This window comes from Pagrus major, chromosome 8 (assembly GCF_040436345.1).
Source record: "Pagrus major chromosome 8, Pma_NU_1.0".
Taxonomy (NCBI): domain Eukaryota; kingdom Metazoa; phylum Chordata; class Actinopteri; order Spariformes; family Sparidae; genus Pagrus; species Pagrus major.
The window spans coordinates 11262584-11283034 of record NC_133222.1 but is presented as its reverse complement, the minus strand read 5'-3'; positions in this window follow the sequence as shown (position 1 = coordinate 11283034).

Below are 20451 nucleotides of genomic sequence, written 5' to 3'. Positions count from 1 at the left end.
TCAGTGTAATTTCTAATTAACACGTTGCTATTTACTCTGTTGGATCATTAGGCCTCATCACAAAAGGATAATCCAGTCAAATTGAGAGTTTATGCTTCCCTTCCACCGTCCACCATGGTGCTGTTTGCTAATGAGTCATGTTGCAATTATCTAACAAATTAAGACAAATGTTGTCTGTTTAGACAAGATAAATCTATTGAGCCAGGGTATAGCATTAACCCATATGTAAATTCATTTCACATTTGTACCCAGAATTTCACAGACAATCCTTACAATAACACTGGAAATTTAAATAATCATGCGCTTTGATATCATTTTTAGTTCATCCCTATCCTCGTTTAATTTTATATAAATAATAATAAAGTGATACTATTTTTTAAAGAGATTATGTGTGAACATTAATTAAAAAAAAGGAAGAATGTTCACAAAAATCCGACCAAAATAAGATATTGTTAAGCCAGAAAGAACCAGTGCAATGTGGTCTTTGTAAAGGAGCAGAATAATGTTCGTGTTGCATTGCTCATTACAGCGAATCTCTCTTCGCAATATAAAATTAAGTGTCAGCGAGCAGCTGTTATTGTTCACACAGTTCCACTGTAGCAGTCGTTTTGAACAATAAAAGCTAAAGCACCGTTGTCTAACGCGGGATGTGTCTGATTCCTCCTTTTAAAAGTAATACACGAACTCCAGATCTGAACACAGATGCTGCAGCAGACCTCTCCTTTCATGATGAAAGGAGGGATGAACGTTGGGATCAGAGATGGAAGCTGTAACCTATTTGTGAAGCAGAATCATTAGGACGGTTCTCCAACCAATTTCCATAAGTGGGGTAGCGGGAAGTATTTAGGCTACTCGAAGTATATCACTAATGAGAAAAGACAAAAAGGATTCATGTGCATGTTTTATGCAATCTCTTTCTGGGTGTAGATGAATAATTATTTATGATTGCAAAGCCTAAAAGGGAGGCAAAAAGATAGCAACTGCAAAGAGACTGGTAAAAAATTTAAAGAGGAAGCTAAATGAATATTTAAGGGAAGATGAAATATTTAATGGAAACAAATGAGCAAAACATTTAAAACGGCATGATAAATAGTAGTGAGTGGCATTAAAATGACCCTCATAATTTGTGCTATTTGCTGCAGTAGCCAAGAGGTCTCATTCAGACTCGTAATGCTGTGAAATAAGGACTCCGACACTTGTTTTCAACGTGCCACTCATTATATAAAGACATTGTGTCTGTAACCCAGGGCTGACCTCATAGCTGAGAAATATTAGCCTTTGATTCAGTGTAGTTTGTATTGATGCCACAAGGCAGAAACAATTCATGTTTTATTGACCTTCTTCAAGTTGAGGTTAGGGTTCTGGAAAAAAAACACATAATGACATAAATTCTGAATATGGTTGCAGTTAATTTCTCAAGAGACATCCTGCATTAGGGTCACTCATAACATCAGTGTTTTTTTAATCAGTCTGATACTCCGATACATTTTGTAAAATTTCACCTGCCAGCATCAAAAGAGAAAAAAAGTCTGTTGTATGTACCAGCACAGTTCATTTGTTTTCCAAATGCGAAAATAATTAAATCAGCAAACAAATAATTATTCAAGTCAATGAGAACAATTATCTCAAAGACGCCTCTGAGACTTGGATGTGCATATTGAATTGATTAATTATCCTGCTAAAGATAATTGAGTTAGATCTTTGACTACGTCCTCTCGACATACTATTGCCTCCATTATGATCTCAAGAAGAATCTCATCTCCACCATCACCATCATTTACAACATGTGGTCAGCGTGAACACTTCCCTTCGTGTTCATTATGGTGTAATGACATGTGGGACTTTTAAAGAGCTGTATTTTAATTTTGCAGGTCATCCTCTGCTCTACTCTACATTATTCCTCACGATAGGGAACGATCTAAAAATTTCCATGGCCACAAATCAAGGGCTTCTCGTCTCTTACTTCAATTTCATGAACCTTAGGTTTTACAATATATTCTAATCTTTCTTAAATTGCAGTTTAAATTTATTAAAAATGTAGCAGCGTGCTGACCTGCGTTCATCTGTCCAAGTTCAACTTTGTCAGCGTCGCTGTGCCATGCCCTTACTAACCCATGGGCAGACTATTACTTACCTCTGAGCCAGACAGAGATCATTACCTCCGTGAATGATGGCAAGGTAGCCCGAGCCCAACAGCTTTATTTCCCAGCTCAACTCGGCGGACGCCAGCCATCACATCCTGTTAACAATTCCATGGCTCCACCATAAAGATAAGCTCTCTCAATCAGCTCCGTCTGTCTCAATCGCCACTGAAGGGCCATCAGTCATCACCAGTCGGGATGGGGGCCCTCCATATTCACTTGTGATTGACACCATTTAGATGATTCAGTCCGAATCACTGGGCTGTTTATTTCTTCTGCAGACCAGAGAAAACAGTGTACTGTGTTATCTGATTAAGGGGAGTTCATGAAATATTTTTTTTTTTTAGGACATCAGCTTATTGAACTTCATGCAATCGGTCTGTTTCACTCTGAGCAAATATTGGCCCCTTTCATGTGGAATCTTTCAAATGCCGTGATGAATTAAGTCAGAGGCGCTGACATTTTAATCAGAGTGAACATAAGAAGCCAATTGTCACTGTCAGACCACATGAAGGTCATTTCAATTGCGAAGGATCCGCTCACCATAACATTTAATGGTTACATCCTAATGATTCGTTTACATGTGAGATCAGGTTGATATTTTATGTATACGCACACATTCTATTCAAGGCCTTTTATTCTATTAACCTGTCCTGTCTTTATTAGATCCTTTCTGAGATAATTCCCATACGGCTTAGCCTTTGATAAATATGCTTTTAGGTCTATCTAATTAATGCATTCCGCTGTGATTTTCTTCACTTGTCACCCACTCTTTAACCTCATAGCGGAGGAACAGACTTTTCCTACTCAAATTAAAGGTCCTCCGAGACGCTGTACATGTGTGAGCTAATGATGTAGTGCGCTGTACAACCTGATATCTTATCTTGAGGGCCTTGTTGAAATGTTTTGAGTAGAAATGAATTGCATGACCTCACTGGTATGGAGTGTGGATATATTCCAAGCAAACATGTTTTAGTTTATTGTGTCTGTTCTCAGCTGATAATGCAGAGATTTTATATGGAGGTATGATAAGAAACAAATTATTAAGCAGATATTTGCTTTGTGATTAGGTTCTCACAGTGGTTGACACATGAAGTGGTTATTACTGTATAACTGTTAGATGAGTTGTGGCAAGACAAGACTGTAGCTCTTTACATAAATGTGAATACTAGTTGAAGTAATAATGCAATCAATCAAACTACATTTAGATTCATATGGGCACAGATGAACAAAGCTATAGCCTGGTGTTGAGGCAGCATTTCTGAAGGCACACAGGAGGATATAGGCCTCCACTGTAGCTTCTATTTCCAAATTAATTAAAGCAATTCAGCATTTTTAAATGTTCTATTCAATTTTTCCTTTCACTGCTCGCATAGTTGCAGTTTCCAGCCATGTGACCAAGGGACCATTTATAGGTATAATGAATGGTAAAAGGTGGCGATCAGCATAGACTCTTCACCATTTTTGTCTAAATTTGCTTAATGAGCCAGCTGTACTCTTAAAGGCTAAATTCACCCAAAAAAGAAAATTCAGCCATTATCGACTTTCCATCAGCATGGCGATGGCTAGACACTGACTAATTTCAAATTTTTGGGTGAACTGTTCCTTTAAGTTATTACAATACAATATGTGTCATATAACAGGCTTCTTTTTTTTTTTTTTAACACACCATGCCATTGTTTGCAATAACACTATAGCATCCCAGCACTGTTTGATTTACCCAGCTGTTACCTGTAACTGTAAAATGTTTCAAGGAAAAATGGCTTAAAAAAGCCACTGTAGGATTTGTTGTCTGCTTCTATGGTAACAAGGCCCAGGGTGCCTTGAAAGGAGAGTCTTTACAAATAGTAAACATAGTCTTTATACACTTACAAAGCAAAGGTTGTTAGGGAGAGACAGCTCACATTCTTGGGTGGTCAGTGACAAATAAGACAAATAAACAAGCCTTTATTGAGTTTCAGATCATCCAGAGAAAGCTGGAAGACAGATCATTTCACCATCTTTTTTCTAACCAAATACTGTAGGTAATATTAAATGATAAATTCAGTAGCAGCTTTAAGAATCTATTCTGTACTCAAAGACCATTTGAGTACAAACAGAAGTAACTGTATTGAGGACTGCAGATGTATTGCAGTATTGCAGACCACAGTTCAGTTACTTCTGTTTGCCTTGTGGGGCCGACAACATGTGCAATTAATTACCTTGTAAAGTATGAAGTGGATTTATGTTACAGTAGGAATGATGGTCATGATGAACTTTTGCATATCCAAATAGAGGTTAATAATAACACACCATGTAACGACTGTCGCTGGGGGTTTCTCAACCAAAACAATAAAAACAAAAGACGTAGTTTGGTGCCATCATGAAGTGGCTTAGGATCATGGGACTTTTTTTTTACTTCATTGTTAAACAACCATCAAAGCTGACAAAGTCTATGTGATGTGACTGATGAACACTTTACAATAAGGTACATAAAAAAATCTAACTTTTATTTAATAAGTCTATTGGGTGACTACTCAGATTAAGTAAGTAGTAACTAATGATTAAGTAATTAGTATTTAGTGAGTCTATTTGGTAACTACTCACTATTATGTTTCACCTTACTTGAATGTACACAATAAGAGTAATTAATAATTCAGTAATTAGTAATTAATGAGTCATTACTAGTTTCATCCCAATCAGTGGGTGTTTTATAGTTAATCAGGAACAACTCATGAAGAAAGTGGTCAGTATGTTGATTCACAGATATTTATGACCAAATCATGACCTACCTAATGATTCAATTATATAGTATATCACAGTCTGTTCTCTAGTAACTCATCATTATCTACTAAATAGTCCTTTAATCACAGTTATTCAGGAATTACCATTAACGATTCATTAACTATCAATACGTTCCTGATTCATTCCTTACTTGCTCCTCAGTAATTACTCACATTTTTGTGTACCTTATTGTAAAGTATTACCCAGAACAGTTAAATATTATATCTTTGAAGGGGGTCTGTTTATAATATGTTCATTAAATTTGAAATAAAATATGAGTTTGTATGATAGCAGCACATCTTGTATTGTCACATCCTATTAAAACTGAAGACATCTTGATTTACAGCATAACTACTGTATACATTTGTAGTACTGAGTTCATGTTATTTAGAGTTAGTTTAGAGTCACTTAAGGTAATATTATAATGTTGGTGATATTTATTGTTACTGTTAAAATACTGCCTAATTGAGTTCACGTAGTCCACGTTTGATATGTACAATAACCCGGATCAAGGCACAGCACTATTGATACAATATCAGTGAATTTCCTCCGGCAGCAGGTTCACTGAGGACATTCATCTCAAAGACCAGCACACTACTCAAAACTCAGTAAAGAGTTATCATTTTATTTTGGCAAAATAAAAATTTGACACTTGACTGAGCTCTCAAACAACCTTTAGTGCATCCATTGTCAAAATGCCAAGAATCTTTCAAAATCAAAGATTGATCAACCCCTCAGCCAACAGGAACCTCTTTGAAGCATCCTCTTAATTTACTGTGTCAGAAAAGCCTACCGGTAACTGTCAGTGCCTGCGTCTCACTCCCAGCGAGTGATGAGAAAAAGCAAAACTTATAATTACTCTTTCTGTCACTTTTTTATGATAAATGTTTAAGTTACCATCCACACAAAACAATAAATAGCTTGTACAAAAGCTGCTATTTTACCCACTCTGGCTTTAAGCCCTCTTAACAATTTATTCACCATTTCAGCCAAACAGTGTAACTACAAAAATACTTTTCCTTTTCTTTTAAAAAAAAGATGAAATATTTTCTCTGCTATGTAATTCTCCTCTCTGTATTTCGAGAGATACTGACCTAAAAAGGTTGATCAAAGACTGTTGGAACTCCACAGCCTGCAGCAACCAATAAATTGGTCCATTCGATGTTTTGCACTGACAAATTATTCTCCAGAGTACTAACATTCTTGGTAGCAACTCAATTAGCAAGAGACAGATGTAGCAAGAATTCACATTTATGTTTCATAGACCTTTCAATATTTTATTATTTCAGTGCATGTTGGCATGGGCCCTTTTATGTCACAGAAATGATAACTATTTGCTAATTCTCACATAAAGTGATAGTTGTTTTGGTGCGTACTGCAGATTTGTGGGGAAACGACACTCCCTTTAGGCTTTTAACACAATGTTGGAATGGCCCTGAGCGTCCATACGCTTTAAAGTGGCTGTTAAAAGCCAATATTTCGTATTATCGCTGAGGGGAGACTGATCCCGCTCGCTGTCAATGTAAAGAGAAATGTCGACAAAGGAAAGAGGAAAAATCATACCTACGAGAAAAATCACATATTAATGTAAGCCTTTGTGAAGTTTATATATTTAAACTTTATGAGTTCAGTTCGTTTCAGTCCATGTGACATGATAGTTGTCTTGTTGATAACTGACTGAAATCAACTCCTTTTTTCCTCCTTTTGAGCAAATAGTTAAGAATGATTGTTTTTTGATTAATCTCTTAATAGTCTGGTTAGAATAGACTGTGCTGAAAATGCTCATTGATTAATTGCCTGCTGAAATCACTGTTGTCTTAAAAAAAACAATGATTTGCCATCTACCTGATCTTCTTTGCACAAGGGAATATAGACGGTCATTAATATGCATGGGTCCCTCTTGTCTATGTTTGGGCATTTGGTATTAACCCTCAGACACACTGGTGACCTTTTGCACGAAACCATATGGTTAACAGTGAGCGATCTCCCTGCTGTTCAAGCATCATTTACCTCAGAAAGACACAAAATCAGTGAGCTTCACAGCACAACTCAACTAAGACGGGTAAAAGCATTTAAGCATTCAGCTCAGCTCATTGATGGAAAAAATTAAGATTAAAATGAATCATAACTTGTTTATATTTTTTTATATATTGAACATTAAATGTGGCTCTTTTTCATAGTGGACATTAATTCTTCAGTGTGTTGCGCATGTTTACTCATGGATTACAGAGCATCAACAACATAAATATATGATTATACTCATGTTTTGAAAATCAAACATTGGGGATTACCACCTTATGTCACAGGAACTGAATCCAGCAAGTTATGACGTACTGATAATGCATCTCCACGCACCTACAAATAACACCAGCATTTCTCTAAACATGCCGAGCCTCTTCTCCGCATGTGGCGGCAAGCAACAAAACACATGGTGCTCTTTCTGTTATGCAAATATGAAATGGAACCAGAGCACAATAGCAGCTTTATAGTCTCACTGTACGTTTGCTCAGAACATCTGAGAATACCAGGCTGCATAATTAACTGCCAATGAAATGTTCCCTCGAGTCAGTCGTCTGCTTTATTAACAAAGTAATGCAGTTATTTTTAATTGGCCGTTTCATCGTCAACTAAATTAGATAAAATGACACGGGCACATTTCTGAAGAATAGGAGTGTTTATTATTGTCTTCTTCACCTTTGTATTTCTAGTGACATATGGTGAAGACAGATGATATTATATTTTTCCTCATCAAACGTAAAATGATTTAGGATGTGGACTACAACGTGTAAGCCAACATTATTTCAGTGGTCATTTTGAATGTGGGTATTATGATATGTGCTCCATATCATGTAAACACGGGTGTTTATTGTGATGTGTATTATAAAAAATATAGGTAACACTTTATAATAACCATCATTAAAAAATGATACATTTAATTAAACTTTAGTTGATAGTTACTCATCTGTTATCAAACAATGAAATGTTTCATAAACCATTTATTATGCAATTGTAAACATTTATAAACATCAGTTGCAACTTCATGGTTGCCATTCAAATAATGTTTATAGTTAAATTACACATGATTTATAAACTATTCACAAAGTATTATAAACATCAGGTGCAACTTTCCAATGAACAATTGCTTAATAAATCATGTATAAAACATTTCATTGTTTGTTTACAGTGGTACCATTTACCACTTATTAATGATGGTAATTATAAAGTGAAAATATAGACAGGTTTATTTTTGTCTGTGCTGTATTGAGATGTGTATTATATCAGAATTAATGTCAATGACAATTATTTGTAGTATTTTACATTACATTACATGCATGTATTAGCACATATTTCATAATATGAGCATGCAGGAGCAGTAGTGGAGAGACTATAATGAATGTGTTCACCACTCATTATCATTGCTTGCTTGCCTGTGAGAGATTTCAAATAGATGCTACTGTATTGGACACATTCTTGTTATGTGTTTTATGTAGTATAGCTATCTATAACTTTGTTAAGTCACTCAGAAATGATCTAGCGCTACAACAGTTGCAGTGCTCATCACAGTTTGAGCTGGAGCTGAAACTGTTTTAATAATTTGGATCAAAGTAAAAGTTAAAAAAACGAAAGCAGGAGGTGCCCTTTGTGGCACCACATGGAAATTTCTTGCAGCATAGCTTGAAGAAGAAAACCAGGGGGTTGACGAGCGGTTGTGAGGACATCAAACACTTCTGCCTCCTATTGAAGAAGTACCACAGAATTTTTTTGGTGAGCGGGCTTGTCTTTCTGCTGGCAGAGATTACAGATTTGGTGTTGCACTTAGCAGCAGGGAGGCACCAGTGGAGAACTATACCTGGATGGCTTTCCTAACCACAGACCTCTCCCAGAATGGATCATTAGCATTGTGCCAAAGATGGATGGCAACTTTCTGCACGACTTGCTGGCCGCCAGTGCAAGAGCAGGGCGCAGGCTCTCTTCTGGTCCCTTGGCCTGCCTGCTGACCTGCTCCTGGGTCTTAGTTAACATTCAGGGGGCCCTGACCTGAAAAGCAGGCTTGGCAGCAGAACCAAGGTCCCATCCTCCCCAAAGAAATTAGAGGTGGTAATCTTTCAGGAACAACTTGCTAACCTTCCCAGACCATGTAAATGTAATAGATGCAGCTGATTGCTTCTGTTTTGCAGCCCCTCTGTGTCTCCCTGTCACTGGCCGTGGCAGGTCGTGTCCAATTTATGTGTGTTTGACAGCTCAGAGGTGACAAATGATGGCCAGGGCTAAAAGAAGGTTACATTTAAACACAGCACAGGTCAATGGGGTAGATGGCTGAATGCTAAATCATTGTCAGGGAAACTAATGATACAACATTATAAGACAACAGAGCAGGGTAAAAGATGAAGTGCAGGATGTCATGCTGATATTATAATCGACCAATGTCTGTTACAACCGCCCATTCATCTTGATTTTGCATAGACATTCACATATACTCGTGACTTCTGAATGGAAATACTGAGGAATCCCACACAAATCGCTATTTATGATGCCGGATCCTTTTGTGTGCAACGAGAATATCACGACATTACTGTTCCTGGATACATTATCAGTGTGATACCGGAAAAATAATGGCCATTTATAGCCGTATACTATTGGGACTATTCCAGTTCTGCAGTAATTAAAGCACAAAATACACTTTGTTAAGCATTGGAAACAAATATTTAATCCTCTATGTCTAAGATCTGTTACACCTGCTGTAGCAATTTCAAAAACACACAGGAAGTCTGAATAACAAACACAGAAAGAGCCCGGGAACCGAAGCACGAGTTGTGGCATCTTGACAAGTCTTTAAGTAATTCTTACAAGAACAAACACCCCTAGGCTCACTTGCTTCATTGCTTAAGTCAAAACAGAGAGTACATACAGCCACTAGGCTGCCACGGAAATCAGATAAGTAGTGCCCACTCTTTTAATAAGGAAGTGAAGTGATTAAATGGTCAACACTGAGGAATATATGAGCTATTAGGTTGTTTGAAAGGGTGTAAACTCAATATTTATCTGGCCATATGGACATCAATATACAAAACATACCAATTTCTCCTCGGGGATCAATAAAAGATTTCTGATTCTGATTCTGGAAAGAATTGTAATTATTTGGATGTATTGTTTGGATTGTTATATTGTTATTCATTGTACAATTTTGTTAACATTATATGACCGCACACCAAGAATGTATTTCGTATTTGTAGGATTTTTTTTATTATTTTTTTTATTACAAGGAAAAGACAGTGTGGCAGCTAATAATAACCATTAGTACAACCTAACTCCATGTAGCTGGAGGTTATGTGGACATGGAGTGTCCAGGAAGCTCAAGGACGGCTCACACTCCCAGATTAAACAACATTCACTCTCTGTCAAATGCCTAGCTCCCAAAACTGCCAAGCCAGAGGAAAATGAGCCCCCACACGACCCTCGCTGTGGATGACAGGATAAAACACAAGACAGTTGTGCCTGAAGGAGACCCAGGATAACGAAATAATCTTTAATCTCTGTCCCTTCAAGGCACTTTCAACACCTGTTATTCTTGATGGCATTGTGAGAGAGGGCAGCTCGCAGATTCATTTTAAGCCTGGTAATTATTACACTAATTATTCACTTCGGTGTGGGGTGATTACCAGTCCTCGTTCAGGTGAATACTCGTCCGCTTGCACACCAGCTGAGGCCAGAGCAGCTCGGTGGAACAGTTGTTCCACTCCTTTTTCCCTTGCAGATATTTGACCTCTTGTCATGTTTGCAATCTGTACTTTGGGGGGAAGGGAGAAAAACAGCCAGAAACTTTTAATTGCTCAACAGAAGCAGGAGTGAAAAGCACAGGTTTGGCCATCTGTTCAGCCCACATCATCTCTTTAGCAAAGAAACTTCCCATTTAAACAGGTTGCCTGCTTTCCACTAGCCAGCGTGATGGATCTATTGGGAGTTGTTGCTATGCCGTCCTACGTAACGATGAGACATTATTTCTCTTAAATTAATGAGTACCCATAGTATTTCTTCTCCTTTCTCCTCCTTATCAATAATTAATGAATCAAGATATATTCTTTTCATTTAATGGGGTGCATTTATAATCACAGCTTGGGGGTTCGAAAGCCTTTAAGACAAATATTTCTGCTCTTTGACTAGATTTAATTCAATTAGTAGAAATACAACATCAAATACTATGCCTCCATTAACAGATCTTTCATGTTAAAAATGAGTATCATGAATATTGTATCTGTGGTCATATGAAAACAATTATTCTCTGATGCTGTGGAGATATAAAAAAAACTGCATAAGTAATTTCCCTGCATTGTTCAGGTAGTAGATCTGACTGAAATTAACTCTTGACTGTAATGTTCACATCAACACACACTGTTTTAATATGAAATGGCACCACACAGAACCCACTTAAATGTATAGCAAAATCATCAGATGATAAATATAGTATTTAGCCAAAGGATCATTGGCAGTGAAAACTGAGCATTTTACCCTGTAGGTTTTGGGAAAATGTCTTAGTTCTGGTGGCTAATCATCGTGGCTTTACGAACAAGGTTGGCAATATTCTATATTATTGTTAATGTCAATAAACCCCTTAAAAGAAAAACATATGGAGTGTTAGTTTATCTCCCAATGTCCCTGTCTGTGGCCCTTTCATTTTTTAAAACAGAATCTATTTCATGAGTCAGGTGTGTAAAGCAGAGGGATGAGCACACGAAAAGCTGCGGGCAAACTCCTAAACCTTGTCTAGTTTGCAAAAATACATTTATTTGTGATGTTTGAGTACGAGACCATCTGGCAAATAGTTTGTAACAATGAGAAGCCATCTTGAAAAGGGAGTGGCTACACACCTGCAACCAATCACATAAATAACAAACATCACTTTCAGATATGAAAGTAAACATTATTACTGGAATTACTGGAACTAGAGAAGAAAAATAGTGTAGAAATACAGCGTAACAAGCATAAAAGTAGGCTAAAGTGCAATTACAAACAAGGAAAATAAAAAATGGCAACAATAGATATAATTAAAATAATATAGTATTTATAATAAATATCAGGTCTCACAAAATAGGCACAATTTTCCTCCACCCTATTAAGTCAAACATAAGTAGGCCCTTGGCAATTGCAAGTAATGTGTAGATGAACCAAACATGTAGAAAATATATTTTTGTTTTTAATTTTAAAAAAAAAACCTGTCTGTGGGTCTCAGCCAAGATGATTGGAATAATAAATCTTAAAAAAGGATCATGAATATTAACTTATATTTTTAAAACAGAAAAGCTGGGCACTGTCGTTTATAGCAAATGTAACTCAGTGAGAGGTAAGTAGTGTTTGACTATTTTCAGCTACAGATTTGTTGTGCACATTTACGACACCAAAATGGAGTATGTGGAACTGACTCAAAATAAACAAAAAAGCTTATCATAATAAATGACAATGTCAGCCATTGCAACAATGAGCTTCACAATTATGTTTTTAATAGATATATCAGGCTTTAGCTGCTGATAGTACTTTAAAGCACACAGTCTAAGACAGAGATGAAGAGTTTATGTAAAGATTTGCATTTACACTGGTGCCAGGAATTGGAGCATAAAACATCCACAGGTAAAAGAACGTCACATGTGTGGAAGGGAGTGGGGCAGTACGAGGAGTGTTTACCTAGAGCTCACAGCATTTTTCCTTTTTAAAACACTGTAATATTAGAATGAAATCACAGCAAATGATCAACTGATTTCATCCATCAGTGATCTCGGTGTTGATACTGAGGCTTTTTACACATTAAAACTGTAAGAGAAAAGAGTTGAGTGTTAATTAAAATTTATCCAGATGACTTTGCATCCAAAAGAATATCTTCAAAGCAGATAAATCCCTTCATATAATGCAAATACAGCCATCAGAATACTGTAATATTGTATATGACTTTCAAGCTTAAAGAGAAATACAGGATATTGTTATTTATATTGTTGGTACACACACTAAATATCTGTATATTCAAAAATACATACAACACATTCACCTTTTGCTAACCTTGAAGAAACTTAATGCCAAAGAAAATCTTTTTAAAGTTAGAAAAACCAGCGAAAAGAAATGTAATTCTTTGCCAGGCCTCCTAAAGGTCAGGTTTCACTGTCTCTGGAAGCACCGCTGAAATATAAATGCTCTGTAACGCTGTGTCTGCTGATTGCTTTACTCTCTAGGCAATGTCAATTTTGTGAAAGTACTTGCAGATTAAGTCGGCAGGACGTCAAGGGCCCTTGTAGAAGCTGCTATCTTGTCTTAGCGAAGGGTCCGAAAGCCCTTGTCTATTACTGGAGACACCCCAAGGACAGATGTTTTAGGCTTAGGGGGGTGATGGAGAATAATAGCACATTAGATTCCTAATGTCTCTCGGATGCAGGACTCGGGGGAGACAGAACTCCTGGGTAATCCAAATTCATCTCTCTCTTTCTCTCCCTCATTTCCTCCCGTCTTTCTTCTCTTTCTTCGCTCTAACTGGAGTTGGGTCCTCTCTGCCTCTTGAGGTGCTGAATCCTAGCCCCAAGCTACAAGCTGCACAGTCCATTCATCAAGCGTGACCCTCTCCGGTGAGGGACGGGATGCTATGGACTAATGAACTCAGTGCGTAGTGTGAACGTATGTGTGTCATATCTCTGTACACAAGGGGAGGGAATCTTTACTTATAACAGGCAATCGCAACACATACAACACACCTGCATCATGCTTCAGTACAAAGAGAAGAGTTCACCTCTGTCTGCTGTGCTTGTCCTTGTGATGGCTGTGAAATTATTCCACTGAAAACAACACTTAAAGGTTCGATATCAGTTAACAACAGTGTTTTGTGTGGAAAAAGCACCTGCAGGGACTCAAGTTTTGTCATTCGATCTTTTATCAACTTTTCCCCTGCAAGGCCTAGTAGTAAATATATTGCCATAAAGCTAATATGTAATGAACAGCACTGTGGTCGCATTCCCCTCTGGAGTTTTTTATTGCCATACATCATATGTAAATTGGGGATAAAGGGATTTTCATTTTTTTGTCCCAGCATGAATGCTCGGTGTACTAAACACATGCTCGTGATATGAAATCCCTGCCCCCACCCCCCTTTATCACCAGCGTGGAGCCCCCACCCCCATCTCCAACCCCAGGCCAAGGGTACACCTTGATGAGTGAAGAGGGAGGCTAATTCAGTCCTCAGGCTTAATTAATCCTATGTCTTATTTGATGAATGACTCCCAAATTGTGCTGTAATAGTGGTATTTTTTTGTGGAGGGAACTCGCCGTGCGGCGTGTTGACACGAAGCTAGGAGAAAGTCAAAGTCGGGACTTCCGAGAGTCTCGACTTGGGGCTTTGTTTGCAAAGTTGCTGTCCTCTGTGGACAGTTTAAGCCCTGTCCTCTGACGTCAGGCTGGCTGTGGAGAGTGATGGTGCGCTGCAGGGAACATGTGTTTATGGATTTCTCCTAGCTAAGATCACGATAGGAGTCCGCCGCCTTTGTCTCACGCTGGGTTTGTCAGTTTTGACAAACATGATTTGTTGTCTGTAAATACCCAGAGTGCCCTTCTTTCTGTTTTACATGAATATCTGCCTCAGGGGGGCAACACATTACAATGATAAATCCTATGTTTGACTTTCTAATGAGAGGTGCCTTAACTATTGAAAACCAACCGTTTTTCTAAATGTGATACCAAATTGTTCAGTTATTTGACCAAGGTTATAGCTGAATGTATGAGGCACCTGAGGTACGACATATGTCTGACTTTAAACTAAATATAGAACAATATTGAGCAGTTTTATTGTTATGGGCAGACTCCCAGCACAACTGTAATCTAACATAATTATTGTGATATGTACACTATTTTTTTCCCTGTGTTGTAAATGTGCCTTCAGACCATATGACATCAGTCTGCCCACGGATTCAGGTCTCCTGCTTTTGCCCCGTTTAATATGAATCCTTTAGTCACAAAGGCCTCTGCTTTGCGTATGCATTGTCCTAACAGAGGTAGCACTTAAAACTAACGATGTCATAAATTTTTCGGGCTAATGTGGCAGGCGGAAAGGGAGCCTTGGCGGGCGGGGTGAGGGTCTGGTGATTTGAGAGGATAGGATGATGAGATTTGGTGGCCTAGCCCAAGCAATGAACTTGATTAAACTAATCTCATCTCTATCAAAGCATCACTCGGATCCCCCTTGTCCCATTATTCATGGCAATGGGATAATTACAGTGAGATGCATGAGGCCAGACAGATAGCACTGTGACACAGGCCCTCAGACCCTGGGCTATGCCTCCACTACTATGTGGCCTGTTCATTTTAAACACAGATTAATTATGGTCAATGGGATGGTTCACATCTGTCACTCTTGGTGAGAAAAATGGAAATGATTGCCCTCAAGATGATAAAGGATGTATATTAAGTCATCTGCTGGTTGGAGGTTCAATAGAGATGAATACGATCAGCATTTTAATGTTGACATCAGCACTATAGGAGTGACAGAATAATGTGGAAAAACCGCAGCAGCAGAAGTGATAATATCAATGTTTACAGTCATTGTACTAGAAAACCCACACACCCTGTCTCCTTAAACCAAAGTATACGGAGATAATGATAACTGACTCTAATGTTTTCCAGCCGAGTCACCAGAGTCAAATGTTGGCATTGTACCTCCATGTCACGGATATGTTAAATTTGTATGTTTTATATGTATCATATCAACATTTCTACAGCTGGGCGAGACAGCTACCACGTGAGAGACCATTATTCCAGACTGTGTTTCAACATTTGCGAGCGTGAAACCACTGACTATTTATAAATAGGGACCACTGTTTGAAATGACGTTTAAATCTGAACGTGAAACCGCTGGATATTTTTATCACGAGACCACCATTCGAGACAGGATTTTAACATTTGCAAGCGTGAAACCACTTGATATTCATAACGAGAGCTCGCTGTTCAAAATAGCATTTCAACATTTTTAAGCGTGGAACAACTGGATATTTATAGCAAGAGACCACTGTTTGAGATGGCGCTTCAGTATTTGCAAGCGTGAAACCACTAGATAATTTTAATGAGAGACCACTGGTCCAGATTGTGTTTCAACAGTGTGAAACCACTGGATATTTTGGACATTTTGCAGCAGTGTTCATGGTGACAGAACCATCTAAGCCAAAACATGACCTTTTCTTTACCTTAACCAAGTGGCTGTTTGCCTAAACCTAAACATACTACAAGCACAGTTTTGTCACAACATAAAATTAAAAATTGTATATTAAAAGAGCATAACGTTTTAATATATCCATGGTTTTCCTTTGTGTGTGCCTGTGTGTGTATTATCTACAGTGCTTTTGTTGTGAGGCTAAATGTGTATATGTGTATATTTGGTTAAATAAATACAGTAATGACACAGTTTTGTGAATTTTTGTAGCATGGACTCAGTGTTCCCACTCACAAATCAATTATCTAAAAAACTCAGAGTGACATAGACCAAATTCCCCATATGGCTGGAAAGATGTGAACTCAAGTATGTAAATAGGTAACATGTACTGCTGCTGATAGAACCCTTAAGTGAAACCCCATGCATACAAGTATTTTTGTTTTCTCGAGTGGTTATTTGTGTTTACATTATGTAAAACTGCAAGTCCTGCATGGAAAAGACAAAACATTTTATCATTTTAATTCAATTTCAACCTTTATTTGGGATCATTTATGACCCCAAGCATGCAGAATACAGTAATATCTATGTTTATGCTGCTAAAGCATGCTTCAATATATTAAACAAAAATCCGGTGATTCTACTTACAAATATTTTCCTTTTCAAGTAAAATGTTTTTTAATTAATAACACATAAATAATTGAGTAATGCAATATTTATGTAATCAACTCAGAGGTGTTTGTGGTACAGCGTTAACGCCTACATACTTCAGTGGTTTATACTGTGTGCAATCTTTTCGGGCACTTACACTTGCTTCCTCTGAGTGCCTTTTTTTATTTTTTTATTTATGGATGCTGTAATAAAAAAAAAAAACTAAACAAGCCAGACCTTTTCCTTTAGTTCAAAATAAATATAACCCCAAGCAGCTTAATTGCACAGAGTGTGTTTTAACAGGTTTTGTGTCTTTATTTTAACTTTTGTTTGGATGGCTGCGTCAAACACTACTCATTTTTGTTCAGCAAAGCAGTAAAAGGTGATTTCTGAATTGGCCTGTCGGCTTGTCGGGTCGCCCCAGTGCTCACACACACACACACACACACACACACACACACACACAATCCCGCATACACACCCCAAGGGACTACTGGGGGACAACAGGGAATGAGGAACAGACACGAGCGATAGACACCCAGCCAGCGTAATTATCTCCTGGAGTGGTGTATGTAGTCAGTGAGCTCTGCTCCGCCGCGGTCAGAGCTGTGTGGCCCTCAGTGCTCGTCTGCAGGTTGTTTTTTACCACCACAGTGATTGGGCTTCTTCTCACATACGCCCCAAGGATGTTTTTCTCCAGTTCAGCCTTTCAACTCAGTCCCCCAGGGCTAACATCGAGTCACTGGCAACTGACCATACCACTTGAAACTAACAAGATTATTTGGTTGCACAGCCTAGCTTTCATTTCCTGTCTCTTATTTTTTTAAGTCTCTGTTACCTGAGAAGACATAGTTGTGCTGTTAGAATACAGATCAAATGCTGCTCCATAAGAAGATGTGACTGTAAAATAAAGGTTTATTATAATAAACAGGCCGTGCCCAGATGTGTGCAGACATGTTTATTTTCTTCTTCAGGGGTTTATGTGTTGAATTAAAAGTGCATATTAATTAACACCCCTCTCTTTGTGCAGTAATTCTTTACATTTGGATTTGGTCCAACGCAGTAAACAGGCTCTCAGATGCAAATGTTTATTGCTGTGTTGTTTGTAATAGTCACCTTTCATTGAACCAGCATTTTACATGCTCTGACACAACAGTTATAGCAAATGAGGAATATTTTAAGTCTAAATACAGGAAGTGAAACATGATGGAAAGCGATACTTTTGATACAGCGGTGGTCTTATTTTCATAGTTGATGTTATTCCTATTGTCCATTTTACTCACCACCTCAGTTGCTTATATCTGGACACATGGCAGCATCATCAAAGTCTTTTGGAGCAACATGATTAGATGGTTTGTAAACGTCTTTTCCCATTTATTCAAATAACTTATCTGGAAGTATTCAATATAATAATTGAAATTATTCCATTGTTGCACCAACCACTGAACAGACATTTTGGTGTGTTTGTGGTCCCCCCCCCCCCGTGTTTTCACCGTTATAGACTATACCAATATCTTCACAAAAGTCTTGAGATGTTGGATGTTCTTCTTTGTCCTTCAATCTTTATTTACAGTTTTTCTTTCCCAACATAAATGATGCTGTCGTCAACAGAGTTGTGGACAAACATATGAAAAGACAGCTACAAGGCTCATAATGCACTTCTTGCTCAACTTTGTTAGTGTTTATATAGTCCGCTAATAACCTCACGTTCATGACTTACATTCATTTGATATTCTGCCATCACTGCTTAATGTTCCCATTTTGAAATGGCACTTTGGTGATGAAGAACCTGAGGACTCAAAACTCTGTGTTTGTTGGGATTTTATTGGGAACTTTAGCACTGACACTTGAGACTTCCTCGTGGCTTGCAAAACTTTGTGATAGGATTGGTAATAAACTGAAGCTTGACATAAGAAAAAAAGTTAAGAAAATACTAATGTCAGATGGCTCCGAACATTAGGTGTGTGTCTTAAATGGCAGAGATACACTATGTCTGTATTCGACCTTTAGATCATTGACACAGTGCATCAATACACTAAATACCAGACAAACCCTCACTAGTCAGTCTCTGGCAAAGTACAAGTATGACGTTTCTAAATTCACTTCACATTCCATTCAAAAACAACAAACTCATACTCGGTAGACATTATATGCTACATTATGTGACATGAAGACCCTGCATGATGAACTCTACTCCGGCTATAACAGCACATATGCTGCCCATCTTTACCTTTTTTTGGCTGAGTGTGCTTTAGAGATAGATTTTTACTTGGATCATGTCTTAAGTAAATCAATATGTCTTTCAAGCATTGGCCATTAACAGCAGCGTCCTTTCATTCCCTTTTTCTCCATCAAACCACACTAATCCTGATTTACACAGTTTAAAACCTTGGCCACATCCCTTACCTTCCAAGGAGATAGGGTAATTAAATTGGTACTTTTTACAAGTCGTACTCAATAAATCTGAATAAATTAACAAGGCATTACTAAGACTGCTACATTAAATTTGCATAGTGTGTTTAATGAATATGCAACTGCAAGTGAAAAGGTCTGCTACTGTGAACTCTTGAAATTAGCATAACTACTTCCAGCGTGTTTCTTAAATAATGCTCTCATTTGCACATCACTGAGTTGGCTAATTCTAACTTCAGTCAGTGTAGCCTCATAATTAAGACTCTTGCTTTAATTTTTAATGAAGTTTATGTTACATCAATCCTGACAGTAATGAGAGGGACATGGAAACAAAAAGGCTGCTAATAATTAAATTCACCAACCAGTTTGAGGCGTAGTAATTCCTGAGGAGAAATTACATGACTAATTATTAATTTGATATTCATACCATTCCATGAGCAGACACACACATAACGGCCTGTCTTGGTGCCAGTTGTGCTGAAATGCAAAATGCCTTTTCACTGCCCCCATGACTGTGAGGGTCTCACATGGATTTTAGTGCACAATTAATCATGTTGACACTCACGATTAAAAGCTTTTTATTGGTCCCGATTTATTAGGCTATATTACCTGAGTTGGTTTAACGCCTGTTGAAGTCTGTCAGTGAGATGAGGACATAAACAGAGTAATGATTGAATAACAGCACTGATTTGGGGGCCAGTTCAGGACTGGAGCTGACTTTCAGCACTTTGATTAAACCAAGAAAATATTTAAAAAGGCTGTTGCTCCCTCCCAGTCATGGCTGTTAACTTTCAACATTAAGAAGTTTGCTCAAATATTCAAAGACTTGTTTGTGTACAAAATTACATGACTAACAACTTACGGAAAACTTTCTACAAAAAGAAGGCAAGACAGAAACACCAGTCCAAAAATATCTCAGTGAAGAAATTGAGTTCAGACCTTTATTGTGAAAGATTCAAATGCAGTATATTGTTTATTTGAGTCAATGACTAGGTTTTGATTGCCCTTTTTACCCTTTTAAGTATTTTCATTATCTCCTACCTGTTGTCCCACTTATCCTAATCAAGACACACCACTGCATGTGGTATTATCTCTGTTTTTTGGGGGGTTTTTTTGACAGGTGTAGAAAAGCAATTTGGTAATTTCACTGTTAAACAATTCATGATCATTACCTGCATTTTGTCACACTTGTATGGAAATTGGTGAATGGATTGATTTGTGTTATCAGCAATTATTGATAAAGATCAATATGCCGAAATTGTGATGTGATTTATTTTGTTTTATAGGAAAGTTTGCATGTTCTCTTCACAAATGCAA